We start from the raw sequence: 12,736 nt of genomic DNA, 5'->3' as shown, positions 1-12,736 counted from the left end.
GGAGCCGCTGCTTCGGGGGCTCTGGCTCACTGAGGCCGAGGGGAGGGAGGGGCACGGAGTGCGGGGCGGGCCTGCGGCGGCATAGGCCGGCGTGACGTTGCATCAGCCTGAGGCGCGCTGTGCGTTCTCCCGGGTAAGTTGTCCCTGGATCACGGGACCCTGGCAGTGGCGGGCTGCACAGGCTCCCCGGAAGGGAGGTGTGGAGAGTGACCTGTGCTCGCACACAGGCTTCTTGGTGCCAGCAGCAGCAGCCTTAGTGTCTCATGCCCGTCTCTGGGGTCCGCGTTGTTAGCCGCGGCTCGTGCCCATCTCTGGAGCTCCTTTAAGCAGCGCTCTTAATCCCCTCTCCTCGCACACCAGGGAACAAAGAGGGAAGAAAAAGTCTCTTGGCTCTTCAGCAGGTCCAGACTTTTCCCCGGACTCCCTCCCGGCTAGCCGTGGTGCACAAACCCCCTTCAGGCTGTATTCACGCCGCCAACCCCAGTCCTCTCCCTGCGCTCCGACCGAAGCCTGAGCCTCAGCTCCCAGCCCCGCCCGCCCCGGCGGGTGAGCAGACAAGCCTCTCGAACCGGTGAGTGCTGGTCGGCACCGATCCTCTGTGTGGGAATATCTCTGCTTTGCCCTCTGCACCCCTGTTGCTGTGCTCTCCTCCGCGGCGCCGAAGCTCCCCCCTCCGCTTCCCGCAGTCTCCACCCGCGAAGGGGCTTCTAGTGTGTGGAAAGCTTTCCTCCTTCACAGCTCCCTCCCACTGGTGCAGGTCCCGTCCCTATTCTTTTGTCTCTGTTTATTCTTTTTTCTTTTGCCCTACCCGGGTACGGGGGGGAGTTTCTTGCCTATTGGGAGGTCTGAGGTCTTCTGCCAGCGTTCAGTAGGTGTTCTGTAGGAGTTGTTCCACGTGTAGATGTATTTCTGATGTATCTGTGGGGAGGAAGGTGAACTCCGCGTCTTACTTTTCCGCCATTTTCCCCGCCGTCCCCACTACACATTTTTATGTCCACAGCGATTTCTTGAATGACAGTTACGTGCTAAGTCACTGTGCTAAGTTCAGTGGACACAGCTGTGAGCAGACAGACTGTGTCCCCACAGAGGTAAACATGTATATGCAGAGGATAAAATCATATGAGGGAAATGAACTGTGGGTGAGACAGGATAACAGGGAGACCTCACTGTAATAGGTCAGGGGAGGCTTGTGGTCCAGTGTTTAAGACTTCGTGCTTCAAATCTTGGGGGCACGGGTTCAATCCCGTATTAGGGAACTAGGATACCACATGCCGCACAGTGTGGCCAAAAAAAAAAAAAAAAAAAAAAAAAAGGTCAGGGGAGGCCTTTCTGATGAGGTGGAATTTAAGATGGGACCTGAGTGTAAATCAGGATAAGAGGCAGCAAGACGTGCCAGCAAGACGTCTCCATCATGGGAACGGGCTTGCTGTGTGTGAGGAACTGAAAGGAGGTCAATGTGAGCAGAGCATGGAGGACAGAGAGGAGGGACGCCCAGCAAGGCTGAGACAGGCCTGGGCTAGATGCTATATCACAAAGACCTTGTGTACTGGCACCTTGAGCACCAAAAGGTAGAAAAGCCACTGAACTGAAGCAGCCCCAGCATCCAAACCAAGATCAGGTACAAATGAGGTCCCTGAGAGCTGCAAAGCATTATTGACTGGACCAGAGGTTTCCAAACCGTCTCAGTTTATGGAGCCCTTAGTACCCCAGTGATTTTTTTCATGGTGCCCTTAGGCCAAAAGAAATACATAATGGTTCCATTTATTAAGTAGTTAGTTCCAAACAATGTAATGTCTTTATGTCCTAACAACTTTCTAGCAGTCATTTGAAAAAATGATACTCATAAATTGAAAGAAAATAATCCTATTTTTATTGCATTGTTAAATCACCTGGTTACTAATGGGATGCACATGCCTGTTGGGCACTGAACAACAACTCAAACTTTGGAATTAGATTGGACGCTGCCACCTTCATTTCCTGTTCCACAGACTTCCTTATGGGACTTGGTTTTTTTTTTTTTTTATCACAGTTACTGCAGAAAACATGATTTTGCAAAGCTATGCCATCATTGAAAGGAATGCAGCATGATGTAATGTTGACATTGAACAACCCTAAATTGGTGCAGTGTTCAACAGATGCTGAGTATTTCACGTTTCCCTTAGGGAATTTCAGGTAGCTCCTAGCACTTCCGTGAATTTATATGGTGCCTTGGGGTGACTTGGTATACAGTTGGGGGACCACAGAAATAGACATATTACTTTCAGACTATGGAACGAAGATATTCCTTTGCCACTAAATCCTTTCTCAAATCCATATTTGAGCACATAGTAACATTATGTGTGAGAATTCCAGGAAGGAAAATCACCACCTTTCTGGAAATTGTGTCCTATTTGCGCATAAATCAATAGGGGTGGCCCCAGAGTGCTAAGCCAGCCTGGCTGCTTTGGATAGAGGAGAGGAGGGGAAAGGTGAGAAATGAGTACAGATCTTCAGAAACAGCATGAAAGCATGTGCTGTTGAACAGAGGAAATGAGTATGCAATGTGCAATAGAGATTTGGGAGCCCCTGATGAAGCAATGAATGCCAGGATTCTGAAGGGTTGGTTGTTGTCAGAACCCGCAGTTAAACTGGCTAAGCCTTGGGGCGTTGCCCCTCGTAATCAGGAACATCCGGCCAGAAGATGATTATAGAACATGCAGAAAAGGAATTCAACACCTAGCTCTACCAACACATTCCTTTGGTTGCTCTCATCTGTTTCTTTTTTTTTTTTTTTTTTTCCGGTACGCGGGCCTCCCACTGCTGCGGCCTCTTCAGTTGCGGAGCACAGGCTCTGGACGCGCAGGCTCAGCGGCCATGGCTCACGGGCCCAGCCGCTCCGCGGCATGCGGGATCCTCCCACCGGGGCACGAGCCCGCGCCCCCTGCATCGGCAGGCGGACTCTCAACCACTGCGCCACCAGGGAAGCCCTCATCTGTTTCTTTAGATGGATGCCATTCTTGGTGACTGAGAGAAAGTGTGAGGATTAGTGAGCAGATGAGCAGACCTGTGTTTGGAATGCTCCAGAACCTTGATGCAGTATAAGCACCGTGTTGTTTCAATGAATGAACAGTAGCCAGTAGAACCAGTTGACTTTAAGGCAGTTTAACTTTCTCTTTCTGCATGACATCATTTATGCAAATTTTCCAGGCTGGTTGAGACACTGATGAAACCAGTTTGCATGGAGATAACCTTATATCATCCTTGTGATGGCTGGACCCAGGAAATCAGCTGGAGAATCCACAGTATCACTCAGAGGTGAAATGTGTCCTCATTGGTCAACACTTTAGGCATGAGAAAATCCACTCTGAATGAAGAAGCGCTCTTAGGTTGGCTTAGGCCATCTCCTTCTATCTGGTAGATGATCAGAGAGAGAGAGAGATACTTCCCTGGGGGAAATTCCTAGCCTTGGAAATTTTGCACTTGTTGGCATATTGAAGGGTCCAAGTTCTCTTTGCAAGGTGTAGTCATCTGGGTTACCTCCTGGATCCGCTGACTTGTCACGGTTTGCCACGTGGAGAGTGGTTCCAGTGGTCAGTTAACAAAATTAAAAAAGCATGGCTTTATTGGAGGCTGGGAGTGGGGATGGAAAATAGCAATATATCCCTTTGAACATGGATGACCTGGACTGGAGCCACCTTTCCTCACTACATATTACATTTAAAGTAAGCTCGTGCTACCTTTTGAGGTGGAATATAGGGCATAGTTAAACGTAATGGTCTCTAAGAGCCCAGATGCTTAAACACCGACTACCATTTATTGTTTATATGGCGTTGGGAAGGGTACGCGATCTTTCTGTGCTGTACTTTCCTCATGTTACAATGTGGATGGTTTTTCTAGTACCTACCACAAAGGGCTGTTGTGAAGATTGGAGGAGATACTGAACAAAGAGGATTCATATGCTCTATGAACAGGACCTGGCTTACAACAGACATTCAGTACTTGTTTTTTTTTCTTTGTTTTTTTTTTGAGACTCTTGTCATCCAGGACTAGATAAATAGATTATAAGGTTCTTTGAGTCAAGAAGCCTATTTTCTCTTTCTCTTGTAAGTCCTTCAATCTTTAGAACAATGTTGAGCACAGAATTGGTGCTGTTGATTAATAACTTATAAAAATATTTCCCAGTGAATACTCAGGCACTTCTGAAAGTTGCAAGAGCTCTCAGGGTACTTGGTCATAAAACTAACGAACACACCAAGATAGTCCTTGATTACAGTTCCAGATGCTCATATCTCATTTTCTTCAATATCCACTTGAATATTGTATTTATTTATATTAAAATATTTATTTATTTTTTGTCTGAGTCGGGTCTTAGTTGCCCCATGCGAGATCATTCGTTGCGGTGCGTGGGCTCTTCATTGTGGTGTGTGGGCTTCTCTCTAGTTGTGGCACATGGGCTCCAGAGTGCGCAGGCTCAGTAGTTTTAGTGCGCAGGCTTAGTTGCTCTGCGGCATGTGGGATCTTATTTCCCAGACCAGGGATCGAACCGGCATCCCCTGCATTGCAGGACCGATTCTTAACCATTGGACCACCAGGGAAGTCCTGAATATTGTATTCTGTCTTTGTTGAGATGATCTCATTGTTCTATTGGAACTTTTTGGAGTTAAGGCTTGAAGTAAAGACCCCTTATTAGCCTAAACTTGCAGGATGACAAAATCTAGGGCTTTTAGGAGCCAGGTAGAAAAGGTAAACAGGGCTTCCCTGGTGGTGCAGTGGTTGAGAGTCCGCCTGCCGATGCAGGGGACACGGGTTCGTGCCCCGGTCCGGGAAGATCCCACATGCCACGGAGCAGCTGGGCCTGTGAGCCATGGCCGCTGAGCCTGTGCATCCGGAGCCTGTGCTCCGCAACGGGAGAGGCCACAACAGTGAGAGGCCCGCGTACCGCAAAAAAAAAAAAAACCAAAAAAAAAACCGGTAAACAAGTGAAGGATGCCGTGTATATGGTTCTGGATGGTCCTGGAGACATCAGAATACTAGGGCAGTCATGTCCCATCTAAATGCATTCAAATTCAATTTTTCAAAATTTAGACTTCATTTTTAATATCAGTTTAAGGTTTACAGCAAAATTGAGGGGAAGGTACAGAGATTTCACATAAACCCCCTGCCCCCCACACATGCACAGCTTCCCCCATTATCAGCTTCCCCATCAGAGTGGTACCTTTCTTAAAACTGATGAACCTACGTTGACATGTCATTATCATTCAGAGCCCATAATTTACATTAGAGTTCACTCTTGGCATTGTACGTTCTGTCGGTTTAGACAAATCTGTAATGACATGTATCCATCATTGTGGTATCATGTGGAGTGTTTTCACTGTCCTAAAAATCCTCTGCACTCTACCTATTCATCCCTCCCCTCCTCAACTCCTGGCAGCCACTGATCTTTTTACTGTCTTCATAATTTTGCTTTTACCAGAATGTTATGTAGTTGAAATCATACAGTATGTAGCCTTTTCAGGCTGGCTTCTTTCACTTTGTAAATATGCATTTAAAGTTCCTTTGTGTCTTTTCATGATTTGCTGGTTCATTGCTTTTTAGTGCTGAATAATATTCCATTGTCTGGATATACCATAGTTTATCTATTAACCTACTGAAAGACATCTTTGGCAACTATGAATAAAACTGCTATAAACTTTATAAAAACCATGTGCAGGTTTTTGTGTGGACATAAGTTTTCAACTCCTTTGGGTAGATACCAAGGAGCATGATTGCTGGCTTGTATAGTAAGAGTATGTTTATTTATATTTTATTTTTGGCTGCGTTGGGTCTTTGCTGCTGCGTGCAGGCTTCCTCTAGTTGTGGAGAGCAGGAGCTACTCTTTTTTTTTAAAAAAAAATAATTAATTAATTTATATTTTATTTTTGGCTGCATTGGGTCTTTGTTTCTGTGCGAGGGCTTTCTCCAGTTGCGGCGAGCGGGTGCCACTCTTCATCACGGTGCGCGGGCCGCTCACTATCGTGGCCTCTCTTGTTGCGGAGCACAGGCTCCAGACGCGCAGGCTCAGTACTTGTGGCTCACGGGCCTAGTTGCTCCGCGGCATGTGGGATCTTCCCAGACCAGGGCTCGAACCCACGTCCCCTGCATTGGCAGGCAGATTCTCAACCACTGCGCCACCAGGGAAGCCCAAGAGTATGTTTAGTTTTATGAGAAACTGTCAAACTGTCTTCCAAAGTGGCTATACCTCAATTCAGTTTTAAAAGCAATATTGTAATCAGTACAACAAACATGTGTACGGGTGGAATTTGACTGTACTGACTGATTGTAACCTCTGGAAAGGGTGCATAAAACTTGCCGAGGTATAATACAGCTCAGAATTCTACACTAGGAATCATAGTGAATACAACTTCTCTTGATATCTCCTTGGTCCACATGAAAAATACGATGAATGAACAATTATCTCCTCTTCAAAATGCTCAGGACAAAAGTGTTTTCTATGCAGTGCAGGTACCAAACACATCCAGGAAGCTAGGGATCCTCTCCAAGGAAACATGAAAACAAGTGCATTTATTTATTTATTTATTCAGCCATTCCTTCATCCATCAAACTTTTATTGAATTCCTAGTGTATTGTTTGGTTGAAAGTAAATCCCTTTTCTTTTTCTTTTAAAAAAAAATTTATTTATTTGGTTGTGCTGGGCCTTAGTTGCGGCAGGTGAGCTCCTTAGTTGCGGCTAACTGGCTCCTTAGTTGTGGCATGTGAACTCTTAGTTGTGGCATGCACGTGAGATCTAGTTCCGTGACCAGGGATCAAACCCTGGCCAGCCCCCTGCATTGGGATCACGGAGTCTTAACCACTGCACCACCAGGGAAGTCCCTAATCCCTTTTCATAAGGAGTTTACAGTTTAGCGGTGGAAATAAGCCAAGGGCTCAGATGTCTATTAAACAGGACAGGATGAGAGAAGGCTCACAGTCCAAAAGAACCGCTAGGGGAACGAAGGGGTGGAGAGACCACGCCCACTTGGGAGGTTGAAGGCAAGATTACATGAAGGAGGAGGAGTCACAGTAGATTTGAAGGAGAGGCTGTACTGTTACAGGAGAAGAGGGTCAGTCGGGGAGGGCTAGGAAAATGCGCTAGGAAAATGCAGGGGCCCAGTGTCCAGGAGACACCCATTTGTTCTACCCTGGAGTTTAGTGTCCACAGGAGGAAAAGTGAAACAATGAAGCTGGAAAGATGACGGCAGACAGGTATGCAAATAATTGACAAGAACAGTTGAGCACTATGAGCAAAGCCCAATTTAGGACCAGACAGAGAAGTAAAATTCTTGCTCTTCACTGAACGTGGGCTGTTTACCCTAAACTCTCTGTGCCTTTGTTTCCTCACCTGTAAAATGCGGATAATACTAATGCATTATTATTTACTTCTTGTAATGTTCTTACAAGAACTAATGCTACTTACTGAGTAAAAACCATGTGTCATGCTTTATGTGCATTAATTTATTTTATTGTTACAACAACCTTATGAGGAAGATACATTATAATCCCCACTGATGTCTGAGGAAAATGAGGCATAGAGAGAAAAAGTAACTTGACAGATGTCACAGAGATAGAAAATGGCAGGGCAGGGATAATGAGATACTGTCTAGTGTATGATTTGGTCAAGATCAAACATGTGAGCTCTTAGCTTAGTGCCTGCCAATAGCAAGCGCTTGATAAACGCTAGCTATTAATATTATTATTATTAATTCTATTATTATTATTATTTGGCTGGAGAAGTCATCTCAGGCTTCATGGAGGAGGTGACATTTGCAATCAGCCTTGAGGGTGGGTGGGCTTTGGCCAGGTGGGGATGGAGCAGAAGGACATTTTAGACTTACGGACATAGCAGGAGCTTTGCAGCTTTGGGATAGAGAATCAGGGAGGAGACCTGGAGGCTGGATCATAGGCTCTAAGGGAAACGGGAGAGAAGGTTTCAGCTGGTGGTAGTGTGTCAGCATTTGAGTTTTAAATTTAGGCAGTGAGGAGATCAGAGCTTTGTTCAATTTTCTGTCTGTGAACGAAGCTGCCTGCTCTTGAGGCCATGCTGTCCTCTGGGGGCAGCTCTGCAAACCTGAGTCTGTGCAGCCAGGTACCCAGTTCTAGGGGTGCTGCCTAGGCCAGAAGAGGAAACGTCTTGGAGATCAGGAGTCTCCACTCAAAAGTCCAGCTTTCATTCTAGACTCATCCCTTGATCAGGACAGGCTGTCATTGGGTGCTTGTGTGTGCTCAGAGATGAAGGGAGAAAAAGAAACTGAATAGCAGAAGCCCCTCTGCAAGTCTTGTGACTTTCTGCACCATCTCTCCTGCTGATACTTCCGTTTAAGATCCAAAAGGGCACCGCTGACTTAAGCCATCTCCAGGGCCAGATATTCCTGGGTGAAAATGAGGGGCTTCTTGGGAGGAAATGAAAGAAGACAGAGATGTGGTTTTGCCTTAAGATTTTCTAATGTGAACTGCTGGACGGATTCATTTTGAAATAGAAAGATGGGCCTGAAAGTGTGATGTAAGTGCAGTCATTTGGAGTCCCTCCTGGAGAACACACAGAGGTGAGTAGGGGTTCTCCAGAATTACCTTGATGGAGTCTTTGGCTGGGAAGTGGGAGTGGAACGTGCACAGAAATAGAAACCAGACCACCAGTCCCGTGTTTTCCAAAGGGCAAGTGCTATGTGAGGTAATTTTAGACTGTAAGGGAACAACCCATTAAACAGTTACAAATCACAAATGAGAACGTTTTTCCATTTCATAGTTTTTCTGAAGGCATCGAGGAGGAGGTCTCAGTTTGGGGCTAGATGTGTCCTTAATGCCTCTCCACCACTTGTTGATCTCTTTAACAGAGAGTGGGCCTCAGGTGCAGAGGTTTTAGAAGGCAGAAGTATCAATTCTAGAGGGTCTCATCCTTGGCTCACACTGCTATTTCTTGAAAAGAGCTTTAAAAATTACTTTTGGGGGCTTCCCTGGTGGCGCAGTGGTTGAGAGTACGCCTGCCGATGCAGGGAACATGGGTTCGTGTCCCGGTCCGGGAAGATCCCACATGCCGCGGAGCGGCTGGGCCCGTGAGCCACGGCCGCTGAGCCTGAGTGTCCGGAGGCTGTGCTCCGCAATGGGAGAGGCCACAACAGTGAGAGGCCCGCGTACCGCCAAAAAAAAAAAAAAAAAATTACTTTTGCCTGGTCTTCTCCTCCTCCCTCCACCGGAATTCTGTTTTAGTAGGTCCGGGGGTACGGCCTGGGCATTGGGACTTTTAAAAACTCTCCAGGCAACGGTTTCTGATTAGAATTTTACATTGTATTTATTAATCTATTTTTGGCAAGTGATGGTTTTCTATTTCAGGTAATGAAGTAAAATTTCTTCTCAGTATCAATTGACTTAAGAAAATTAGTAAGTGCCCATTTAAAAAAAAAAACCCACAAAATGGAATAGTGCAGGTGGCATTTGGATATGGTAAAAACAAAATATGCATGGAGTGAACTTTGGGAAATCTTTGGGTCCTTGCTTCATGCTACAATTTCTGACCTCTTGTTGGTCCAGTCTCCTCAAAAATAAAATGGAAATAATTATTCCAGGTCACCTTTTTCTCAGTGGGTTTACTCTGGGAATCAAATGATTGAGCTTTGTTAAGTTTTGTTGATTTGCTAAACAAATGTGAGGAAGGAAATAATGGTGCAGGGAGGGCTAGTTGGCAGATTTACTGAGGGCTGGATTTGGGGCATCTTAGACCAGACTATTTGGAAGTATTGATTTCCAGGTACCATCTTCTCTCTCTTCCCACCAGAATGACCCACTGGTTTCCAGTAAAGTTATCATAGCCTACAGTAATGATTGATTTGCTCCAGTGGTAAACTAAAGAACAACTCACAGTCCCACCAGGGCCTCCAAGGGTTGCATGTTCTAACAACAGCTGGACATCTTGTGTTCCTGCCCCCTCAGTCAGGATCTTCCACACGTTGGTGTGTATGGAGGAGATGCTGGCCTGGCTCTCTGCAGACTGAATTATAGTCCTGGTTCTGCACCTACCCGCTGAGTGTCCTCCTCCATGGGCTGCCGTTTCTTCAGCAGATAAGTGAGGGGCTTGGACCAGTTGAAGATGAAGTCCAAACTCAGATGCCTTCAGCACCAAAGAGGTGACCCAAACGTAAGGCTCTGCCGAGGGAATTGGGAGTGGTTGGGCCTGTGGCCAAGTGGAGAGCACAGTCTCACAATAAAGATATTCAGATCCAATTTCTAAAAACCATGGTGTGGTCTAAACAATAAATCTGCAAGATGACAATTGGCAATTCTTGGATGCGGTAGTTTCTAAGATCCCTTTTAGTTCTAAAAATAAGTTTACGATAGTAAAATAAATTCAAAGTTTCTGCTAGAGGTTTTTGATATGATGGCTGTATGCGGTAATACCCAGGGGCTTCCTTGATAAAAAGACCCAGCATTTAAAATAAGAGCTAAGGTTCACATGCTAAATTCTCTAAAACCATTATCTCATTTAATCCCTGCCACAGCCCTGTGAGGTCAGTACTATTATAACTGCTTCATAAAGAATGAGGAAATTGAGGCTCAGAGAGTTTGTCTTTTAAGTAAGATCTCTAAAACAGCACCATCCAATAGAAATATAATGTGGGTCACATATGTCATTTTGAATTTTCAAGTAGTCATGTTTAAAAAAAGTGAAAAGAAACAAGTGAAATTAATTTTAATAATATATTTTATCAACTTGGAACATTATCGTCTCAAAATATAATCAATGTTAAAACTAATTAATGAGGGACTTCCCTGGTGGCACAGTGGTTAAGAATCCACTTGCCAATGCAGGGGACACGGGGTCGAGCCCTGGTCTGGGAAGATCCCACGTGCCGCAGAGTAACTAAGCCCGTGAGCCACGACTACTGAGCCCGTGTGCCACAACTACTGAAACCCACACGCCTAGAGCCCGTGCTCTACAAGAGGAACCACCACAATGAGAAGCCCGTGCACTGCAACGAAGAGTAGCCCCCTCTTGCCGCAACTAGAGAAAGCCTGTGCACAGCAACGAAGATCCGACGCAGCCAAAAAAAAAATTAATTAATGAGATACCTTACATTCCTTTTTGTACTCAGTCCTTGAAATCTAACGTTTTCTCCTTTTATAAGACATAGCTCTATTGAACTGTAATTCGCATACCATACAATTCTCCCATTTAAAGTGTATAATTAAATGATTTTTAGTACATTCACATATGTGCAACCATCTCCATAGTCAAGTTTAGAACCTTTTCATCAACTTGAGATGAACCCCATATTCTTTAGCTGTTATGGTCCTAATAACCTGGTTGCTTCCCTATGCAACCACTCATCTACTTTCTGTTTCTATAGGTTTCAATTCTGGACATTTCATACAAATGGAAACATATAATATGTGGTCTTTTGTGACTAGCTTCTTTTCTTCTTTTGTTTACAAGCTTCATCCATATATAGCATATGTCAGTGCTTCATTCCTTCTTATGCACAAATAATATTCCATTGTATGATTGCATCACATTTGGTTTATCCATTTGTCTGTTGATGGATATTTGGGTTGTTTCCACCTTTTTGCTGCTTTGAATAATTCTGCTATGACATTTGTATGCATGTTTCTGTGTGGACATATGTTTTAATATCTCTTGGGGTTGTTACCTAGGGTTACAATTGCTGGGTCATATGGTAACTCGATGCTTGATCATTTGAGGAACTGCCAGACTGTTTTCCAAAGTGGCTATACCCTTTTACATCCCCGTCAGCCGTGTATGAGGGTTCCAATTTCTCTACAGTCTTACCAACACTTGTTGTTCACCTGACTTTTTTTTTTTTTTTTTTTTGTGTGGTACGCGGCCTCTCACTGTTGTGGCCTCTCCCATTGCGGAGCACAGGCTCCGGACACTCAGGCTCAGCGGCCATGGCTCACGGGCCCAGCCGCTCCGCGGCATGTGGGATCTTCCCGGACCGGGGCACGAACCCACGTCCCCTGCATCGGCAGGCGGACTCTCAACCACTGAGCCACCAGGGAAGCCCTACCCAACTTTTTGATTCTGGCCATCTTTAGTGGGTGTGATGTGTTATCTCATTGTGGTTTTGATTTGGATTTCCCCATGACTAATGATATGGAGTGTCTTTTCATGTGTTTATTGGCCATTTAATACCTTTCTTGTAGAAATGTCTATTCAGATCCTTTGCCCATTTGTTAATTGGGTTATTTGTCTTTCTATTATGTAGATATATGTGTTCTTTATGTATTCTAGGTACTAATTCCTTATCAGGTATGTGATCTGTGAATATTTTTCTCATTCTGTGGGTTGTCTTTTTACTTTCTTATTTATTTATATTTTATTTTTGGCTGCTTTGGGTCTTTGTTGCTACACACGGGCTTTCTCTAGTTGCGACGAGCGGGGGCTTCTCTTGTTGCAGAGCATGGGCTCTAGGCGCACAGACTTCAGTAGTTGTGGCTTGCGGGCTCTAGAGCACAGGCTCAGTAGTTGTGGCACACGGGCTTAGTTGCTCTGCGGCATGTGGGATCTTCCCGGACCAGGGCTCGAACCTGTGTCCCCTACATTAGCAGGCGGGTTCTTAACCACTGCGCCACCAGGGAATGTCTTTTTACTTTCTTGATGGTGTCCTTCAAGGCACAAAAGTTTTAAATTTTGATAAAGTTCAATTTATCTATTTCTTCTTTTGTTGCTTTTGCTAAAGCTCTAAGATGGAGGTATATAGTGATAGACACC

The 12,736-nt window shown here is 45.1% G+C and overlaps 1 protein-coding gene across 1 annotated transcript in view; it reads left to right on the top strand.

The window, feature by feature from the left end:
• The window catches only part of ADRA1B (adrenoceptor alpha 1B), a 617,540-nt gene that overhangs the window by 18,004 nt on the left and 586,800 nt on the right, over nucleotides 1-12,736 (top strand). Inside the window, exon 4 of the mRNA XM_027084407.1 lies at nucleotides 9,785-10,144. The gene's annotated coding sequence lies outside the window, so the exon portion shown is untranslated. The remainder of the gene's footprint in view (nucleotides 1-9,784; nucleotides 10,145-12,736) is intronic.

The sequence above is a fragment of the Aethalodelphis obliquidens genome, unplaced genomic scaffold, assembly GCF_003676395.1.
Source record: "Aethalodelphis obliquidens isolate GAN/ISIS:26980383/991018 unplaced genomic scaffold, ASM367639v1 scaffold52, whole genome shotgun sequence".
NCBI classification, from domain to species: Eukaryota; Metazoa; Chordata; class Mammalia; order Artiodactyla; family Delphinidae; genus Aethalodelphis; species Aethalodelphis obliquidens.
This window is presented reverse-complemented; position numbering and strand designations above follow the sequence as displayed.